Below are 12981 nucleotides of genomic sequence, written 5' to 3' on the forward strand. Positions count from 1 at the left end.
CTCGAGCTTCTGCCGCGAATCCACCGGCCGCCGTCCACTTCTACTTGCCTCGCGCTCTGTCCGTGCCACGGCGGAAGGTTCTACTTACGAACGAAGCCACGAGCGCGCCGCTCTTGTTTTTCCTCCATCGTCGTTTAGTCGATTCGATCGATCGACCCCGCTCGGTTGGACCAACCTCGTCAAGATCTCTGCGAAGCCACGCAACGATCGCGACGCGTACGAACGAACGAACGAACGAACGAGTGTTGGTAAATGGCGACGACGATGCTTCCGAAAGGGAACGCAACTTTCCACCGAAAATTTCACCACCGATCGATCATTGAATCGGATCCAACGACCATCTGGTTCCAAGGTGTTTCCACGCTCTTCTTCTTCTCCCCATTTTCGCCGCTGTTGCGGCGTCGGCCAATTTTGTCCGTTCGAATCGACGAACCGCCGTCGCTTCTCTGCGAGCTGTTCGAGCGTTTCGAAATCGCCGCTGCAAGTTCGTCCAAGCTCGGAAACAATGCGCGCAAGCGTATCCACCGAGGAATAATTACAGCGTCGTATCAACGCGACCCGACACCAAATCGAATTAGCCACGCGACGATAAACCGAAATGGAAGAATCGTAGAAAATAGAGGTAGCCACGTCGCTTAATCAGGCCAGCTGACCGCCCATAGTTGCGCTTATTTATGCGAACAGCCCATATGGCGCGCGTACTCGACGCCGGGCGATTCTTTTCGCGACACGCCACCGTAACGTATGCGCGTTTCGATGTTCGCCTGGAAACTTGTCCACGCATTCTCTGCCACAAGGTACACCGTGCGAAGACGTACGATCGTATACTATGCAAAAATTTGAAAAATCCGCGAGATCGAGGTGACCGGATCGTCTTATCGGCCGGGCAAATTGCAAGACCGAATTGCGACTCGGAAGTGCTCCCGTCGTTAAACGTTGAGCTATTTGCGCTAACTACGCTGCGTGACGTGTACCATTAAGCGACGATTAGGTATTGCACGCCGTGGAAAAAAACCAAACGGTATATCAACGTCTCTTCTTTCGCTGTTATTTTCCTCGCTTTTTCCCCGGTTTGTACGAATAAGGCACCGAACGAGATGGTCTTGGTCCGATGAAAAAACGGGTTAACGGAGCCTGTAACGAGCCTATCAAACCGTGACACGGTTTAAACCGCTGCAAGAAGGCAACGCTCAGCTTTCCTTCCTCCCTTCGTTCGCGCCACCTACGCCTCGCGTTCTACGCTGCCCTTTCGCGGATGTCCACACAGCCGCTCGAGCGTTCTTGCCGCGACTAGCGCACGTGGAAAGGTTAACGCGTTCGTTCGTGGGCGGCTCGTTAAACGAACACGAGAATTAGTCACGAGCGTGGCGACCAGAAGGCGACGAAACAAAAGCTTCGCGTCGTTGAACAACGGCGCCGCGAACAACGACTTTTCCACGAGTCTCTCCCGGTGTAACGTGCATCCACGTCGGATGGGAATTTCGTTCGTGTTTCTTGCGCGATTGAATTCGGCCTCGTTCGATTCCAGGGGAAATCCGAGGGGAAGTTTAAGCAAAGAGGCGAAGCAGCTAAGTGCGAAGAAACGCGCTTAGGTCGTTGAATTTTTTAAAGCTCGACGTCGCTGCCAGCGAATTAACATGGATACACGTATCGCGTTGGCAGCCTAGACAAGTGTATCCACGTGTCGGTTATTAAATATACATGAGAGTCTCGCCGTCAGGTCTGAGACACCAAGTGAAAAGTTAAGAGCGTTAAAACTGTTTTCATCAACTTGCAATTAACCCTCATGAATGCCATAAGCCTTGCGCCGTGGTTCGCGCTTTGGATATTCCTCTAAAGGGTTTTTAAAGATCTTAGACTCGATGAGTGGCGAGAACCTCGTCCAAGCGACATAGCCGCGACTCGTGTCCAGTGGAAAATATCCGCGTCCCTCGATTCCTCTTCTTATTCGACTTTTTCCAAAGACACGAACAGCGAAAGCTCGTTCAAATAAACTCCGGCCCGATAACCCAATTTCAACGTCGCGTTTCGCGTTACGAAGATCGGCCGGGAAAATCTCTTTAAAAAAATATGTTACAGATCGATCGTAAAATTGGTTTTACGAGCGAATGAAAATTCGTAAAAGCGGCCGTGCTTCCGACAAATGGCGTCACGAAAGATCGTCCGGTCGGCGATACCTGAAATACCTAGAACGTCCGCTTTTAGTTTGTTCGTGGCGTACCGCGGACAACGTTCCAAAGATCGATGTTCGAATTTTCATCTCGAGAAGGGGAATCGGTCGACCGCCGACAATCGTTCGTAAAGGGAGGAGGAGGCAACGTGGAAGGATCCGCGGCGGGTAGGCGATAAACGCTCGAAAATTAACGATCCTTTAAAACGGTCGTAAAATTCGACCAGATAAGGATCCACCTTCCACTTGCTTCCTCCGTAGAGCCGTATCGGCCGGCACGCACGAAACGCACTCGCGAGCTCACAAATTACTCCCACGCGCGGTTAACAGTGTCTCGCGCGTGCAACCTGCGCTCTCGGCGAGCGGTCAGCCTACGCGCGAACCCTCTCTCGCGCAGCACGAGCCGGCGCGGCGATCCGCTCGCAAAAATGAAATCCTGTTGGCCGGTGAATTACGACCGACCAACCTTCGGGACGAAAGCAACGTTTACGCTGTTTAAATGACCACGCGATGCGTAGGGATTAATCGCGGCACGCGATTGGTCTAACCCTGTATGCGACTCGGTTCGATTCTTCCGATTCTCGTTTCCAGCGTTGCGCTATCTCGTATACCTACGTGTCCGACGTTTAAGTCGAAGTTACGTACGAACGAACGCTAGTGGAACGAGCATCGCGGTGATTTTACGCGCCTTCCTGTCCGGTTTTCTCACCAGGCGATTGGCAGCGCGCTCGCGATCAGCCCGTGCACACACCGTTCAACCTCGTGTATAAAAGGAAGGCGAGCGGGTCGGCCGCGTGCACGCTGGCCGGCAAACCGAGCGTAAGCAAACACACGAACGAGGCGGACTCGCAGGGGCGAACGGTTGCATAGGTAAACGTAGCCGTCGCTATACGTGGCACACGTACGCGCGCGTTTACATCGGTGGTAGACCTCATACCGTGTCCAATGCATATTCATACGGCCATACATTATACCGAGCAGTGCACGCGGCAGGCCAGAGCTGATCTTAGATTAAGGTAAACGCCGGTTAAGTTAACGGCTAAACTTCCATAAGTCGGAGGTGCTCGCATGCGCATCGCGTGGTATAAACCAAAGCCTGTCTCCTTTCGATTCCCTATTTCTCCTTTTCTTTCTTTTTTCCTCTTTCGCTTTTTTCTTTTCTACGTCGTACCGCCTTTAAACGTCGCGCCTTTCCACCTTTTTTCCTTCCCTCCTTTCCACCCCTCCACTTTTATCTCACTTTCTGCCCGCTTCTTTCACCTTTTTCCTTCCGAACCATGCCACCCCCCCCTCCTTGCACCCCGATCCCTTTTCCCTTCGTCCGCGAACCCTTTTAACAAACGCGCGCTCGCTCCGGTAGTCGAACCAGGCCGTGCGTGTACCGTACAACCTGGCAACCCGATCCGATCTTACGTTTGTTATGCTAAGTGCTCATTAAGATCGCAATGCGTTCCCGCGGGTGCGATAGCGGAAATTTGGCGCACGAAAGAGAAAAGCAACGACGATGTTGCTAGTCGCTAGTCGCGAGTAAACGCGGGCTTAATCGAAGGTGAAACTACGTCGTGTTTCGCCATCAAACGCCGCGGTTTTGCCGATGCAAATTGCATCGTGCATGAACGTTACGTGTCTTTACGCGAGCCCACTGTTAACACGAACGTTTGGTACTCGATGATTTTCAACGAAACGTTTTTGCGGCTACTACAACCGTCCCATTTTCCACTTGGGCTTTTGCAACCCGGTTGATCGCATGCAAATTGCTATGCGATCGCGTTAACGACGCATTATCGATCGCTATGCGATTTTCCTGCGATTACGCGGCTACTGGAATTGATCGATCGCAACGGAACGGAGAAACGGAGAATCCATACCAGCGTTTACGACGCGAGTTTGAGAAGTTTAAGAAACATCTTGTAATCACGCAGCTGATGACGACGATTAGTCGATGATAATCAAAATTGTGCCGAGGACGTTAACGAACGAACGCGTAGCCTGTTGCGATTTCTTCGCTCGATGCTCGCGTCGACTCATTATGCACGAATTCGCGCGAGCTATCCGAGTTTCCACGGGCCGGTATGCATGAGAAATTAATTAAAGGCAACGCGCGGAGAAGCGCTATTGACAGGATACGCGGCGGCGGAAGTTGCCTAAAGAGCGTTGCCAAATACGCGATTCGTCATCGTGGGTGTCGACACGAATTCGTCTCGGCCGTGTCGTAATTGCCAAACTTAATAACCGTCGCATCGTAATAAGCGGATAAAAAATTTTCCATTTATTCCGTGGCCCCTTCTTCTCCTTCGAATTAAAGGCTCTTGCGTTCACACGCGAACGCGTTTTGATAGCATACGAGATTTTCCGTCGACGACACAATCGCGCAGGTGAGACGATTAAAGAGAACCGACAAACGCCAACTCCCTTATTCTCGTACGTATCCGATTTCGTCTAAGAGCCTCCATTACGGGCAATTTGCATTGATAGCGAGCTAGATAACCTTGAAACCAATGTAAGAGCCACTTTGCGCCTCGTAGCCCGTCTCTTAGCCGCGTAACGTTCTACATGACAAACAGCCGTCGAAGTATTCGCGAAAATTTTCGTTCGAACACGCGAAACGTTCAAACGTATCTCGCATCTTACGTTTGGCCCGTTCCTCGTCGAAAATCTGCAACCGTTCCCATGGCCATCGACGAACGGATTTATTATTATTTAACGTTTCACACTCGAGTTTCTAACGAGTCATCGTTCGCTCGGGATTGTGCAACGTGTGGACGGTTTCGTTTAGGGGTTGATAAGTGCGCACCCTATGTTCATCGGCGGAGCAATCTCGACCCGGTCACACTCGTTAACGCGACGCAAAGCTGAAAGAAAAAAGCGTTTCCGCGTAATGGCGGTACTTTTCTATAGCAATTAAGATAATATTTGCATTCGGGGGTTGTGATTTCCTGCAGGTGTTTCCACCGGCCAGGGGTTGAGGTCTCTCGTTAGTTATACCGTGTGTTCCGCCTGTTACACACACAGGCGCGCGCTCTAGCTGTTCTCTCATGGTTAATGCTTTGTGTCGTACCTTCTGTCGCATAGGCGTCGTTTCTGACAATTATCGCGATACAACGATATTTTATACCCTCTGGAATAAACACTGCGAAATCGTTAGCGCCTGTTTTCTCTTTCAAATAAAAGTCCGCGTCGATCGAGCGTAGTACACGACCACGATCGAATCGTGCGACGTTAATCGTTTCGCGGTAACGATCAGAGCGCCGTTAAACCGCGACCGTGGAAACCAGAAATCGCAGGGAATGGTTACGCGCTTTTTCGACCACCGTGTCACGAGACACGCTAATCACCTTGCGACGGCCTATCAATCTCGAAAATTCTACGCCTATGTGCCGTGTAACTAGCTACTTGTAACGTACGTACACGCAGACAAGTAGGCGCGCACGCGCGCTTTCCAATACACGTATGCTCTGGTCTGGGCCATTGGCGTGCTCGCACTCATCGTTGGCGTTCGATAGACGAAGAGGCGCGAGCGACACAAGTGGCGCGCGTATGACACATCGAGGGGGTTCCTTCGCGCGTACATACACACGCGACACCGGAGAATTAGCGAGTTGAGCGAGGGCTGAACGAGAAGGGAGGTGTACGCTCGCTATTAGATCTTTCTCATGCTGATAAAACTGTATAATGGACTTAATCGCTTTGCGGCCGGCCCTCGACTAAATTTTCGTTATTTTTCATGGGTGCCCGGGCAGCGGTGGCCGCAGACCAGCTCTATCGCCACGACAGATCTACTCCCGTTTTTCGGCCTCTCTATCGGCCTCTGTTACGTATCTCTCTCTCTCTCTCTCTCTCTCTTTTCTCTCTTTCTCTCGTTGTTGCGTCGGATTCGCTCTTTTCTTCGTCCCCTTTCGGCCGTTTCGCCTTCCCGGCCCTTTGTTCCTCGGCCGCGAATCCATTGATCCCGCGGGGCGCGGAACACGCACGTCCGGTGCTAGCTCGCCGATGAAGCACTTTTACGGGCATCCATCGTTCGGGAAATTTCGAAACAAAGGAAGGAACAACGGCAGCTACCTACCCGCCCCCCCCAATCCTGACCAAGATTATTTGTTACTTGTCGCGTCTCGTCGATCCTGATTTTTTTTTCGCTTTTTACATTTCCCCTCTGCCTGTCCAAAGCCCTCTCTTCTTTCTCTCTACCCTTCGATGCCTTGTTTCGAACCTTTCAACTGAAATTTGCGTATTTATTACCCGCTAGGGTAGGTATTTTACTGCCGTGAATTTTAGAATCGTACGATTTCGAACAACCTTTGTTCGTGTTTCGCGTCGTTACGAAATGAAGGAAATAAACAAAATCTCGGTTCTTTTACCCTGCAAAGTTTCTATAGCGCTGCATCGTCGATATTCCACGAAACGAACCATCATTTCCAGGTATACGATCGCGCACAATTTTCTACGGTTTCACGGATCGGTCCCGATGCAACTCTTTTCTCGTTTCACTGCTGGCTCGAACCACAGGGAGAACGGGCCGTTACGAGTAGCCGACCAATGGAGGAATTCCGGGATCCCCTGCCGCATCGAACAACCGACAATCTGCATGTTGCGTTAGCCGATGGCGCCCGAGACCGCTTTTTAAGGTAGTTACGACGATTACGGTAATGCTGGAGGTCGTGCGAGTCAATGTCGAGGAATCGTCGTGCAGTATCTCTTCGAAGTTAGGAAGTCGAAACTGCGTTCAGCAATGGATACGATTGCCTTGAAATTATAACACGTGGAATAAGATGCTACCGATACTCCTCGTTGCGTTTCAATCGTGATTTAATTACTTATTAAAAGCAATTGGATTGTGCAACAGCAAAAACGCACTAGATAAAGCAACGATAAAAAATATTACGACTCTCGCGTTCTAAGTTACAGAAACTTTATACGTTCGCTTACCCTTTTGGCAACGAAGTCGATGAATTAATGGATATTTCATGCGGATACGCGCGGATGAGATTTTTTTTACATAAATAAAATCCACGCGGGATATTATCGGACGTGTCTCGTGCGCGTCAAGGGTTGGCGCAAAAGTGGAAATTGAACGGAAGGGATATACAATTACGAGGCACCGGCTACGACGTACAGATGCAAATGCTTCGCGCATATATTATCGTGGCAATTAAAATTGCCTCTGCAGTTGCGGGAACGCGAGAACCTTATAGATATGCGCGAACAGCCAAGTTACCCGTAAGGGCGAACCAGCTAATCCCGAGCAACTAAACTAATATAGAAACTTGCTCGTACTTATTCGCGGTAACGCTGGTGACAAAACGAGTACTTGGGCAATACGTGCACGTGACCTGTGTCTATACGCAACCCCTTTGGATTTGCAAGCCAGACACAAGGTGTCGAAGGAAAGTCCGTGTAAACGTGATACCGATCGCGAAGAAAACTTACACGTTTACCTATCGTCTTCGTTAATTTCTCTTTTTCGATATCTTTGAAAAGTTAAACAGTCCGACCTTCGAACGAAAACGAATCGATCTTGCGATTAAATGGTCGATCGCGTCGTCGTTGCTCCTCGAACACGCGTTATCGTAACGACCGTTTCTCGCAAAACATCGTAAATTTATCAGTTATTTTCAACCAGGTTTATATCTTCCTATCTATCAGATTATTCCTTTCTTCGATTATTTTACCTCGTAGCACGTACGTTTTCTTGGTTATCGGGTGACACGAAAGCGAGTAAATCGATAGAGACGGACATCGGTTGCGATAATTGCTTGAGAAATTCGTTCGTCGAATACATCGAAGTCGCGACATCGATCGGGGAAGCTCGAGTGTACGTCATGCGGTTCCATCTTTAACTAAATTTGCGCGTGACGGTTGGAAAGCAAGGTGGTGCCGGCTCTTCTGACGAAGTTACACGCGTATATCGCGGCAACTATTCCCTTTGGGCAAAGTTAGGCCGAGAGTTTCTGTATTAACTAGAGCTGTTCGAGAGACTCGGAGGGAAGCACGGTCTAAGAGTGCTGCCGCTCCCGCGACTTTAGCCGCCGCGCTGCTTCTCGCTGGCCGCGTGTTTGCAGCTTCGTTCGTCTTGGTGTGGCTCATTAGCATAGAAACAGCGGTAAACTCGTGGCTAGCTTACCGAGCTAACAGCGTGTAAAATAACCGCTAAGTTGTCAAGACAATGCTCGTACGCGTAGCACGCCTTTGAACAGGCCGAGTCTGAACACCGCCACGGGCTAAGTCCTCCGCGAATTACTTCCTTCGTCGCGGCATTGTCCGAACACCAAGAGAGACGTCGTGCAACTTCCGTTTTCCAGCCCCCTTCCGTTTATAACTAGACCATTCGAGAATCAAGCAGCGAAAACGAAAAATACTGTACTCTAGATGGATCTGAAGAACTCTAGAACGATGTAAAACCAGCGTATCGTAATGTACGATAAATATTTATATTCGTTAAGGAATTGGAACGGTCTGGAAGGTAATTCTTGCCGACGAGACTTATAAATTCGTAACTGTCGGTGTTCTTTCTCGCTGGTCAAAGCTGCAGATTCACGTCATTATCGAGCGTTCGTGCGTTCATGGTTTGCTGAATGCGTGATAGCGAATTGAATCGCGCTAGGCGTAAGAGCCGGGGCCGGGCAATTTCATATAATATAAATCACCGTAATGGCGGCGAATTAGTTTGATGTCAGGAAGTAACTATACTTCATTATGTGCTACGGCAGTCGTGAAAAACTTTTCGCATTGCACGGCGATTTTGTTGCTAAATACGAGCGATCTTATCCGTGCCCCGGTATATTTATACATAAGCACAAACACGAGCGTGTACTCGGCTCGGTGCTGCTAATTCGTTGTTTCATTTTCTTGCGCATTCCGCCTTCCTCCGCTGCCGTCCTCCATGAATATGGATCGCGGATGAGTTATGAAAAGGGAGAGAGAGAGAGAGAGAAAAGAAAAACAATGCAACCGCGTGCCCGTTATGTGCACACGCGTTGACGTGTTTTTTAGCTTAAACCAGGCCAAGGGATTTCTGTACCGCGAATCGTGGCCAATTACAGCGAAATCTCATTCAGGTACCTCTGCTTGGTTTTGTTTCCCCGTTTTTAGAAATTTCTAATCCAATTACCGTTGTCGAAACTTTCCATTGCGATCGTGAATAGATAGGAGCGCGGTTAAGTCAAGTACCCGTCGTAATGTAGTGCGTTAGAACGAACAGCGAGGCGACGTACGAACGCAGAAAAATCACCGCAGCCGTAACGGTGTGCATGAAATTTAAAAGGCGCGTAACTTTTTCCCTATATCAATCGTCGGTGCTTTCACATTCTGCCAGGCGATTGAAATATTTCCAAGCGGGTACCACGGGCCGACCCTTGCGAGCATTCTTGGAAGGCAATTAACTTTCTGGTTGGATATAGCTCGTCGAGAGGCACGATCGAAACGATTACCGAGCGTCGCGTTTACGAGGACAGAAAATTCCTCCAAGGACTGACTTAATGATAACCTAAAGCTCGCCTAAACGCGATACCATCTCGCAGGAAGCCGTGAATGCGTTTCGCCGTCCACCGAAAGGAGAAAAAATATTGAAACGCAACAAAGTTTCGTACGACGCTGCCGCCGTGGAAATCGCGTGATACCGGGAGGAAGAAGGAGGTCGACGAATCGCGATCAAAAGCGGCGGTTCTTAATTGCCGTCAGAAGTGCACACACGAGCGTTCTCCTTCGTTTCGTTCGTTTACGAAAACAACGTCACGGAATCCTTGGAAAAAGGAAAATCACCGAGCAAAAGGAGAAAGAGCGAACGAAGGAATCTCTTCTTTCCAACGACGCTCGCTTTGTAACGTTTGGAAAAAGTTACTTTACCGTGGCCGTTAGCTTTTTCGTCGTTCGTTTCGCGCGCGATAATTAACCATTCCTTTTCCCTTTTTATCGCGGTGAAATCAAAGACCATCGAGGAGAAAGTTTTTCCGTGGAACGCCGCTCCGTTTGCAATTAATCGCGGGCAAAACGAATCTTCGATAGCTCGTGTACACCGGAAGCGCGCGATCGACGTTATCCATCGATCGTTGGTATCGACACGTTTGTCGTTCGAGGAAACGACGTTATCGTAAACGCGTGGAACACGCGAAACACGCGTTCGCGTTTACTACGTGCACTACCTACGTTTTTCCGAGTTGCCCGGAATGGAAATACGCGCGAAGACACCTCGCGATAAAAGTCCCTTCTTCGTTGTTCCGCCAGCTCTTTCCAATCTGCGCCGGTTTCCTTTTTTTCCCGTTTGCGAAACGCAATTAAACCAATTACCGCGACCAGAGCGGAGAAATGAAGGCGCGGGAGTTACGTAAAGTAATTGGACGGCTCGGCGATGTGCGCGCGGATTTCCTAAAACGATAATTAACGAGTTATTAAGCGCCGGCTATCCTGGCTTCGACGTTGCTCGTCATTATCCGCGTTTCACACGAGCGCCGAGTGAAATCGTCGGTGATCATTCGTAGATAGGAGGGGAGAGATAAAAAGAACGGAGTTAGTCGAGGTAGCGAAAGAGGAACTCGAGCCAGGCCGCGCGAAAACGACGCGATTTGAAATGTCCGCGTGAAATATGGCACGACATCGGCGGCCAACTGGTGCCGCGTGTGGACAGACCTTAAGCGTACAGGATGCAATTACACACGAGCTTAAGTGTTATCGTTAAAAGAAAAATATGCGCTCATAAATTGCCGGTTCTCAAGTCGACGCGCATCGTGCTGCGGTAATGTATCATGCAAATACGCGAGTTTCATGCCCGTACCTTTGGAATTCATTAGACTTAATTGTTCCCGATTGAGACGCTACCGCGTTTTCATCGAGTCGCGGTAATTGCGGGTGCTTCAACCTCTGTGAATTCTCCGCGTCTGTGTCGACGTCGTCGACGTGTTCTTAAAGCTGTAATTTAGAACAACCGATATCGTACGTTGTTACGCGATAAATCCAGATTTTCTTTATCATACGTGCCGCTGTATCTTTACAACGTTGGACGATTTCAAATTATTTCGAGGCAGTTGTCCGGAAGCAAGGCTAATTACTCGAACAACCTCGAACCAGTTCCAATGAATAGCCGTTGCCTCTTAGAGCCTCTAAAAGACGAGTTGAGAACCGTGAAAATAATTAACGTTATAGGGCTCACTGCTCATCAATGATGGCTGTCGGATAAGGCGTACTTGTTAAATTACATACGTTCGCCGAACCACCGTGCGAGGCTACGGTACGTGAAAGCGGCCATTATCTAGTTTTGCTTTTGCGCAACTGTGTTACACCTTACCAAAACGCGTCGTCCCCTTCTCGAGACCTAGTTGTTCTTACGTGACGCAACACCGCCGCCGTTCCATGCAGCTACAATAATTTGTCACGAGGGAAAAGTCGACGTTCGCGTCGTTACATAGAAATCGACGCTTTTAACTCGTTTCGAGGTATCGACTTTCATCGCTCGTATACTTTTAAATCCGAACTTTTTGGGAAAATCGACCGCCTCTCTTTAAATATCCACCGATCGTCGAACAGCTCCAGTTTCGAACTATTCGAATGCCAACGTTTCTTTATGGACGTCTGGAAACCGAGCGACGTTCCAGACGTTCGAACTCTGATACATTGTTGGTAAGCTAGATCGAAGGAGGCAGACTCCGGAACACGCGTGCCTGCAGGAAAGACGAAACCATCCCGTGGCTCGCGAGGAAGATGCTGGAGAACCGCGTGATTGCACGTCTTCCCTGGACCATGATGGCCGCTCTGAGCACGGCTATTGGTCGATGGGTAATCACACGGTCTCCCTTCTTCTCCGGACCGTATGCTCAAAGATAGCCAGAGCCACCGCGAAGGCACCAGTGCTGTCATTACTCGATCATTTTTTGTTTCAACGGCATTTAATTTGAATCGTTCCCATCTTCTTCCTCCCTTCTCGCTCTATTCCGCTCCCTCTATCTGCACGTTCCACCGAGCGGAGCAGAAAGCTCGGTTGCTTTATCTCTCCCTCGAAACCATCCTCGTATCGTTCTCCCTCGTCCGACGATCTTCTTATTCCGTGCCCCGCGTACCGAACCCCAAACCCGTTGCTTTATCCGACTGACCACGATTCATCCTCCAAAGACGACATGTTATTACAGAGATTCCGGTAATGGATGTTCCTCCGATGGATGAACGCGTGGATGTAATAATTTGCTCGTTTTACGACCGAGTAATTAGGCACATCCAGTTTCAGACAGGATTGTCCTTTTCCAACAACTTTGCTTCCCTCTTCGGCCAACTCTACCATCCACTTGATGCTACCTAGTGCAAAAAGTATATATTCGTCGTAAGCAGCCTTTCGTCGGTCACGCGTTACAAGCGGAGAACGCGACAAGAAGGAGAAAGCGATCGCGTTGCCCATAGCATTTTTATTTCACCTCGTTACTTCGATATCGTTTGTCTTGCATCTTCTCACACTAGACAACGTTACGGAAATAAGTTACGATAAACCAGACGTTAATTACACGTATCCGGGTAACGATGAAAAAGAAATTTGCAGAAGGTGGAGTTGGTCGATTTGAGTTTCGCCTGGCTCGTACGCATTTCCACCTTCCAATGTCCCATTCGTCGGAACAACGACTCGTCAAAACGTGTATTCCCTATGACCATAGTGCTATTCCCAGCTCCGTACTGTACCGTACTTCGTCCAAATTGAATCGGGTCTCTTGTCGCGAGCAGCGAGCGATCTTCTACGGCGCAGTGTGAGTTTACGATCGATAAAGCCGAACCACACTCTGGAATTCGATGGTCCATTCCATTGGATTGTTGCATCGTGTCAATTAAGGCTCTCGGACCGT

At 49.4% G+C, this 12981-nt stretch overlaps 1 protein-coding gene across 2 annotated transcripts in view; it reads left to right on the top strand.

Moving 5' to 3' along the window:
• The window catches only part of LOC139998402 (phosrestin-2), a 174983-nt gene that overhangs the window by 55877 nt on the left and 106125 nt on the right, over positions 1–12981 (top strand). The window lies entirely within an intron of this gene.

The sequence above is a fragment of the Bombus fervidus genome, chromosome 3 (assembly GCF_041682495.2).
Source record: "Bombus fervidus isolate BK054 chromosome 3, iyBomFerv1, whole genome shotgun sequence".
NCBI classification, from domain to species: domain Eukaryota; kingdom Metazoa; phylum Arthropoda; class Insecta; order Hymenoptera; family Apidae; genus Bombus; species Bombus fervidus.